The following is an 8,810-nucleotide window of genomic DNA, read 5'->3' as shown; positions in this document are numbered from 1 at the left end:
TAAAACATCGAATAGAGAAGGAGAGGGAGTTGAGACTTTGATTGTATAAAAAGTATAGCAGAGCCGTGAATGCTCTCGAAGGAGCTGACACCGCACTTGTAATGGCTAGCATGGGGCTCGGTATAGCCGGTGTTGGTTTATTATCAACTATAATCGCCGCGCCTATCGTACTGGCATGGAAATAGCGGCTGGAGTCTCAGGACTGTCGGGAATAGTGATAAAATTCATTTCTCGGAAGTTGCAAAAGAAAGCATTAAAACATGATAATATTCGGATACTCGCCAAAGCAAAGTTGAAAAGCATTGAGGATCATATTTTAACAGCAATGGCTGATTGTAAGATATCCCAGGAGGAGTTTCGTTTAATTTTGTCAGAACGTAATGAAGCAGGAAATTTGATCAAATTCTCGTAAGACCAGTGGTATTAGCAAAGACAAGAAAAAAAAGTTCATAGAACAGGGGAGACAACAAGCGCGTCAATTATTCCGTGCCAAAACCAAAGAACTGGTCGGAGATTAAAAATAGATTGCTTACTATCGTTAGATCACATTTAAATGAATACTTACATAAATATATAATAATGGAGAATTACAAACCAACAAAGGAAGAACTCGAAAAAGCTATCGAAGCATTTATGCTCAGGGACAAAATTATCAAATGGAGAGAATTACAACAAGGTATATATTATATAGGTGACATCAAACCAACCAAATACGGTCATCAATTGTTTCTTTCCAATTACCAAGAAGAGTATATAGTCTGGTCTCCTAGTAAAATGAACGAAGAACTTAGTAAAAAATGTTGAGTATCACTTTGTTAAAAATAATGGTATACGTATGAATAAAAATAATAGAGAATATTTTCATTACAATTTAGTTTAGACTTATGACGATCGTTGAATTGCATCATCATTTTTGCAAAAATTCCCCCTGTAGTGGTGGTTTAGGTATATAAATCTGGCTCCAGTGGAAGTGGTCCAGAAACCCCATTACCTATACTACTGTATTCTCTAGAAATGACGTTAGTATTTCCATAACAATAGTCGTTTATGACATACGTATTGTTCGATAACAACATCTGGTGATACAAAATACCAACAAAAGGCCTATGATGGTTTGATAGATATGAATATTTGATATTGACCGAGACCTGAGCAGACATTTAAATAATTGTATTTCCCTTTAAAACAACACGTATTTTAATACACAAAATGTTTACCAAACAAATGTTGATGTTTTCGGTAAAACGTGCCTTTAAGACAAACGCTAAATGGTTTTAATTTGTATGTACCCGTCGTATACATGTGAAATAGATAAATGTTGTGTACAGTACTGTGTGAAATTGAATACGAAATTGAAACAATGAACGTGTTTATTAGGCGAGATATTTCAAAACAATATGAAATGGAAAGTGTTGAACATGGTCTTTAGTTGACCACAAAATAGCTTTTAGAAATGCTATATTTCATACTATGTCGTTATCTTCAAATATCCATATCGAAGATCACAAACTAGTTACAGCCAGTCACATACAGTCAGATCATTTTATGTGAAACATGAATACTTTTGACAGATGACACATGTAGCTGTAGGAGTGAGTTGAAAATAAGTGAAACGGGGATCAACAGGAGACTGAAACTACGGGCGGTACCTGCCTCGGTTTCTCAGTGGGAAAACAGAGGGTTACTGAGGATGCAGATTCGATTCACGTCAGGAATTTTCATGTAAAAATGAATAGTGAACCAATCATCAAACACAATTATGTTCACATCAAGAGGCAAGTTTATAAAACGTTAATTGTAAAATTGAAATGTAAAACGTCAAAGAATGCAAAAATGCAAGAACGTTTATGTCTGTAAAAGTAACACCAAAACGAATCCTATAGTTTGCACGTGCCTCACGCGGTAGCGCCACTCACGTGCAAGATATCATTCTTGATTTTAAAACATACAAAGAAGGTCGACAATTTCTGTGGACCATTGCATCTGTCCATCTTATTGATTCTGCTTACCACACAGCTGTCATTTACTTATATTCATCCATTGTTAGTGTATGAACTAGGATATCGATGTGGCTTCGCTTCGTCTACGGGCACGCTGGAAACTAACTGATGTCAGGGTTCAGTGGCCAATTCGATCAGTGTATTCAATGTATCCAGTAGCGATGTTTTTCGTTTGGGTGATTCGCCTATCATTTTTAAGATCTTTACGCTTTTCAAATTTAATTTTGGCCACGCATTTGTGATTCAGTATGTCTTAAAGTATAGAAATATATAAAGTTGTTATGGTGAGTTTACCTTGCCACGAAACACCTGCAACCGACCAAGACTGCGAACGGAGGGCAGGCTTATGCGATTTTTGAGGACATCTCATTCAACAGTAACCATAAAATGGAGCCTTTGTAGATTGAACTCTGAACTGTTAATTTTTGCATGATTCCCTCCGCTCCATAGAGTGTATAAATGTTACATATAAGATGCCCATAGCGTGTTTAAATGTTACATATAACCCTATGTCCACATCGTGTATACTTGTTACATAAAACATATAGTGTACACATGTTATATATGCCCAAAGCCTGTATATGTATTTTTGTAATATATATACTGTACATACATGTAGCGACCCAATTGAAATGAACATCAGACAAATATTATTGACCTGTATTGGGTCATTTCGTCCTGCCAGATGTAACGAGATCCCGATGTTTAGCGCTAGCAAAATATATCATTTCTGACAAGGGAACCATGCACCTTTGGCCATTAGACTAGGTAATATTCGCCGAAATGGACTGAAACCGAAAACCAAAGTAGAGACGGTGGGGCCGCCATCTTTTCCAACACCGGTTCAGGTTTTCGTTTTCGATCTGTATGCCTGATTCAAAGACTTAGTATGCTTTCGATGAAGTAGTATCTTTGTGTTTAGAGGCAAGTCGTTAGGGAGGAGAAACTCGAGATGTATACATCATGATCCACGTCATCGGGTAACGATTATCCCTGATCAGCCATCCGATCCCCAGTCGGCTTTCTTGCGAAGTTCTCTTTTGGGATTTAAAGGCACAATGTAATAGATTTATCTTAATGTTAATACATACAGACATCATAGTTGCGATTGTAGTATAAAGATTGAGTGAACAGACAGCTCAACAAGTTGGCAGGATCGGGACTGAAGTTGAGTAAAATACCTCACAGCCAGAACATATGATGAAGTGGAGTAAAATACCTCATCGCCTTATCAACAAAGTCAGCGAGCCTGGCCATCCGGTCCTGTTAGTCGCCTATTACGGAAAACATGGGTTGCTGAAGACCTAATCTCTACCCGGATCTTCAAGGCTATCTTTGTGAATTCACTATGTAGCTCTGAATGCTTATGCTCCCTCGCGTCGAGATGTTTTAAGCTTTTATTCGTAAGTTCACCTGACGCAACCTCCTATGGATGGTTTGAATGATTTTGACAGGAGAGAGTGTCGAATTGGAGTATAAGATCTGGTTGTAATAGGGGGAGACTAACGGGACTGGTCAGGCTCGGCATATCATCGTATCACATTTGCGTAGATCGATGATTCTGTTATCAATCACTGGATTGTCTGGTTTAGACTCGATCATTTACAGACCACCGTCATTAGACTGAAATATTGCGGAGTGCGGAGTTAAACAACAAACAAACAAAATGTATGAGTTGCAATATATTGACTGAAGCGTTCGTATATCACTCATCTACAGACCAGATGTACCACTCGTCATCACAGCAAGCATCACCTCCCTATCAATAACAATATTGACATTTTGTATCCTTTATCAAAATAACAACGTCCGCACGGCCAAACTGACCAGATGGTTCAGACAAGGACCAGTTTAATAAAATCCCATGTCAGCAATTTCTAAACAGATCAGTTGAATCGAGTGATGAGACTGTTCCGACACCATCATCCCTATAAATCAATATCTGCAATCGATTAACGCTTTTGCATCGTAAATGTGTCTAATTATCACCACTGCCTTGGGTATACACGTCAATGGGGTTGGTTAGGCGCAACGGGGATATAAATAAATAATTGCTTTTGTTTTGAACCCTCGTCCTATGTTTACCGTTCGGTCAACTAACCCAGGGCAGTTCAGCACTGTGGTTGGTGACTGGAAACACAGTTGTTGGGTTACTTTGTCATTGAGGAATACTAGGGTGGTTTAGTGGTTAATGTTGTCGCAGAGAACATAATCTAAATCTTTTTTTAAAGATTCAACGTGTAGTGTTGTTTGATTTGGACGAGTAGATACAAAAATGACTTTACGGTGCTAGACATTTTAAAATTATGATTTAAACAAATTCAACAATTCAAATTCGTGTTCACACACATTATGGACATTTAATTGTCAATTCAGTTATCTTTTCTATTTGTCAGCACCATACCCGTGCTCGTGGGTTTCACCGAAGTGGTAAACGTCTGAGACCTGCATCACTTCGGGCTTTCCTCCCACATTAAGCTGACACGCCGTGATATAACTGGAATACTGTTAAAAGCGGCGTTAAACCCAACTCACTCACTCACTATCTTTTCTAATCTGAAACTTACGTAACAATAAACTCCGCAGGCAAGGGACACTCGCATTGCTCGCATTAATTTCATGAAGGTGAGGTGAAATTGGGTTTAACGTCGCGTCCAAGATAATTGCACTTACATAACGACGTGCTTGCACGTGTGTGTGTGTGTGTGTGTGTGTGTGTGTGTGTGTGTGTGTGGCTGATTGTACTAGTCCGGACTGATGCCGATTTATAGTGCTAGCCCACTGAGATACCATGCCGCAGTTTAACATGAATACCTCACTCAGACACAGTACACTGACTCCGAGCCGACCAGTCCTTGTTTTAGCCCCTTAATGCCGAGCGCCAGACAGGGCAACAACAAGTACCATCTTTAAACTTCTTTTGGTATGGCGGGGATCGAACCTCGGACCTACCACTGTCCGGGCGGGCGCTCTACCTCTAGACCACGGAGGCGGTCATTTCATGTAGTATGTGATCACATACTCTGAGCATACTCCCCCGACCGTGATGATCCGGGTTAGAATAGGTCTTCAGCAACCAATGCATGTCGTAAGAGGCGACTAATGGGATCGGGTGGTCAGGCTCGCTGACTTGGTTGATGCATGTCATCGTATCCCAAATGCGTAGATCGATGCTCATGAAGTCAATCACTGGGTTGTCGGGTCTAGACTCGATTATTTACAGAACGCCGTCATACAGCTGAAATATTGCTGAGTGCAGCCTTAAACAAACAAACATACTCCCCCACCTCTTTTCGGACCATCTATTATTTGATGGTGATTTATTTGATCACATGCATCAAATCAATTTGTATCTCACAACAGGTCAACCTAGTAACGTTTTTATAACGTTTGTCATTTTTATGGTCCAATCCAAATTCAAGTGTACTCTTTCTTTTGCCCGACAGTGTAGGCCCCTACAAACCTAAGTCCTTGATGCGACTAAGCTGGTCGCGTGGTCTGGTTCGTTGACTTGGTTGATTGTGTCAAGGCAGAAATTGAACTGATGCTGAGAATATAACTTTGCTCCAGGTATCACACGCACGCATACACGCACGCACGCCACCCGAATATTAATAGTTGGCAGCTTACTCAACGTATTCATAAGAAATTAGCCTGTGATGGTGAAGAAATTAGCAACACGTTAGTTTAAGAATATACACAAGTACTTCCCACAGTACCGTGCTTTTGTCATACACAAGGAAGCATTGTGACAAAAAGATGTACAACCCATTCTTCAAGACCATATGCAAGGCGCGTTCTGCATGCTTCCCGCCTGCATCTAGAATTACCGCAATCACGGTCAAGCCCGTGACAGTTTGTGAACCAGTATCTGTAGTTTTTACTTACCGTGAAAAACCTCGCAAACAAACACGCTTACATGTAGGTGTGTGAATAAATACTAATTTATGCTAAAGTCAGAAAATTAAATTCAAGCTCCATCACTGCACAGGGAAATCGCGGATGTCTGAATGGGTGAATGCATGGTATTTTACACCGCAGTCGTAACGCTCCAGGCCGATAACAGTCAACCTCCTCACAGATTGTAACCACCCTGAGCCATCAGTCGACGACGGGATGCTGGGGACACGTCTGCCCCTGAATCCCCAGGGGCGGGAAGCGTTACGACGAGGAAAAAATGGCCACGCTATGATTTTCTTCTTCTTCTCTGGATCAGTCCGGTGGGTTACACTGAGAGCCCCGTGAAGATCCGGGATAGAATGGGTCTTCAACAACCCTTGCTTGCCGTAACAAATGAATACGCTTGTCATAAGAGGCGACCAACGGGATCGGGTGGTCAGGCTCGCTGCATTTGGTTGATGCATGGCATCGTATACAAATGGATCGATGATCATGACCTCAAACACTGGATTGTCTGGTCCAGATTCGATTATGTACAGACCGCCGTCATGTAGCTGAAAAATGCTGAGTGCGGCGTTAAACAACAAACGAACGAACAACACTGAGAAATACACACAAAAACGTTTCAAAAGTAACGTGTTCAAAATTGTACCCGCATTAAATGTTTCCGCTATAACCAAAAAATTCTGATACATTACGCAGGATATTATCACAGTGACAAACATTGCATTCGAAGGTCAAACAAGATGAGAGGTCAAGTAAGGTTAATATAGTCACGTGACCGAGCTACGTTGACGACAACTTGAAAGCCAAATCATGTTGCTCCTGACAGAGATGGGCAGCTTCTGAGGTGTACATTTCATGGAAATCTACAAGGGATTCGCACGTTTATTACCGGTTAGAGAATGTGGCGCTTAATATTAAACATTCTTTCTTTATGACATTATGTTGATTAATCATGAGACCCGTTTGAAATGAAAGGTTCAGGGCAATAGCATCGTTGATGTGTAAGCCTCATCTTATCGTAGAAATAATAAGGTACAGGGCACTGGTGTGAAATTAATTTCAAATCGAAATTATTTTATACAAACTATTTTTTATCAAGGTAAATCAGGTGAGTTTGTTGATTAATCTTTGAAGATTTTGTTGTCTAACAAACCGGAGGTATGAGTGTTATAACACATTTGAAATATTCAGGATCGATTTTAGGTCACTAAGAAAGTACCAAAACTAAACTCTTTAAATGTTCAAAATATGCATATTTTTAGACCATAATATATTTTATGTACTTTTGCAAACTGTAGGATGACACGGGTGGCAGTAGTCTTAAGTACCACAATTCTCTGACCAGTGTTGCATCCCATAGTCCCGTAAGGATCCGCTGATGAGTTCGAGTTCGGATCCCAAATATGATCCTTGGTCTGTCATCCCTACATATACCGGAGTTCGTGGGTACGCCCAGCCAAACTCACTCACTCGAGCAGGCATTCCGGGAAGAATGACAGAGAGATTATGCACACATGCATGTTCTTTTGAAAGTGTGTTCAAACACATATAAGTCTGGGTGTACCCACTGTTATTCATATACGGATTTGTTTGTTTGTTTGTGTGTTGTTTAAAGCCGCATTCAGCAATTTCCCAGCTATTTGACGGTGGTCTGTAAATAATCGAGTCTGGACCAGACAATCCAGTAATTGATAACAGAAGCATCCATCTACGTAATTGGGATACGATGACATGCATCAACCAAGTCAGCAGCCTAACCACCCGATCCCATTAGTCGCCTCTTATCACAAATATGGATCTTCACCGGAAGCAGTGTCACAATACAATGTAAACAATTCTTCAAGCGTCCTTCACCCTTCACTGTTGCGTCTTCAATAAAAGTCACTGTAGATGTATTAAAGTACAAGTATATGTTTTAAAAACTTCATTTTGGTTGTAGAAACCTTCGTGAATGAAAAAGCTGAAAGTATTTCAGCTGCGTGTTTGTTTGTTTGTTTGTTGTTTAACGCCGCACTCAGCAATAGTCCAGCTATATGACGGCGGTCTGTAAATAATCGAGTCTGGATCAGACAATCCATTGATTGACATAATGGTCATCGATCTACGCAATTGGGATACGATAACATGCATCAACAAAGTCAGGGAGCCTGACCTCCCGATCCCGTTAGTCGCCTGTTAGGACAAGTTTATTCAGCGGTGTGAGTAAGTGAGTTCTGCTTTAAGCAACAATCACTATAATTAGAGCATTGTAAGCGGAGCAATAAGCGTCTATGACTCGCATAACCTTTTACGTTAATCCAATATAAGCGGATTACATAAATAACACTCACTCACTCTGATGTGTCTTGGCTGGTCGCGCGTCCTCGTATCTCGACGTCGAGAATCGTTGTTCTCACTATCGTTCGTTTATGTGTATAGGTGAGGTGAGGTGAGGTGAGGTGAGGTGAGGTGAGGTGAAATTGGGTTTAACGTCGCGTCCAAGATTATTGCACTTATACAGCGACGTGCATGCACGTGTATGTGTGTGTGTGGCTGCTTGTACTAGTCCGGACTGATGCCGATTTATAGTGCTAGCTCACTGAGATACCATGCCTTTTGTGTATAAAACACTGTCATATCACCGATAAAAAATCTTTTTTCCGAACAAAGCAAGTGGACTGTACAATCATGTCCATACATGTAAGGCATAAGACAAAAACGTCCTTGTTTTAATACATTGTTCACTATGTACAATATTCCTGCCACTAATGTGTAAGCGATACATTCACAGGGAACAAGGGACTCATATCGTTTTCAGACTTACGTGCAGTGGCTACCTCGTGCACGCAAACGCAACGACGCAGGTACACGTGCATGAGAGCATTTAAACCGATAAACATGCGCATGGATATCCATTTCATGCAC

This window comes from Haliotis cracherodii, unplaced genomic scaffold (genome assembly GCF_022045235.1).
Source record: "Haliotis cracherodii isolate W230 unplaced genomic scaffold, xgHalCrac1.p SCAF_4, whole genome shotgun sequence".
NCBI classification, from domain to species: Eukaryota; Metazoa; Mollusca; class Gastropoda; order Lepetellida; family Haliotidae; genus Haliotis; species Haliotis cracherodii.
The sequence above is the reverse complement of the archived record's forward strand: the minus strand, read 5'-3'. Positions refer to the sequence as shown.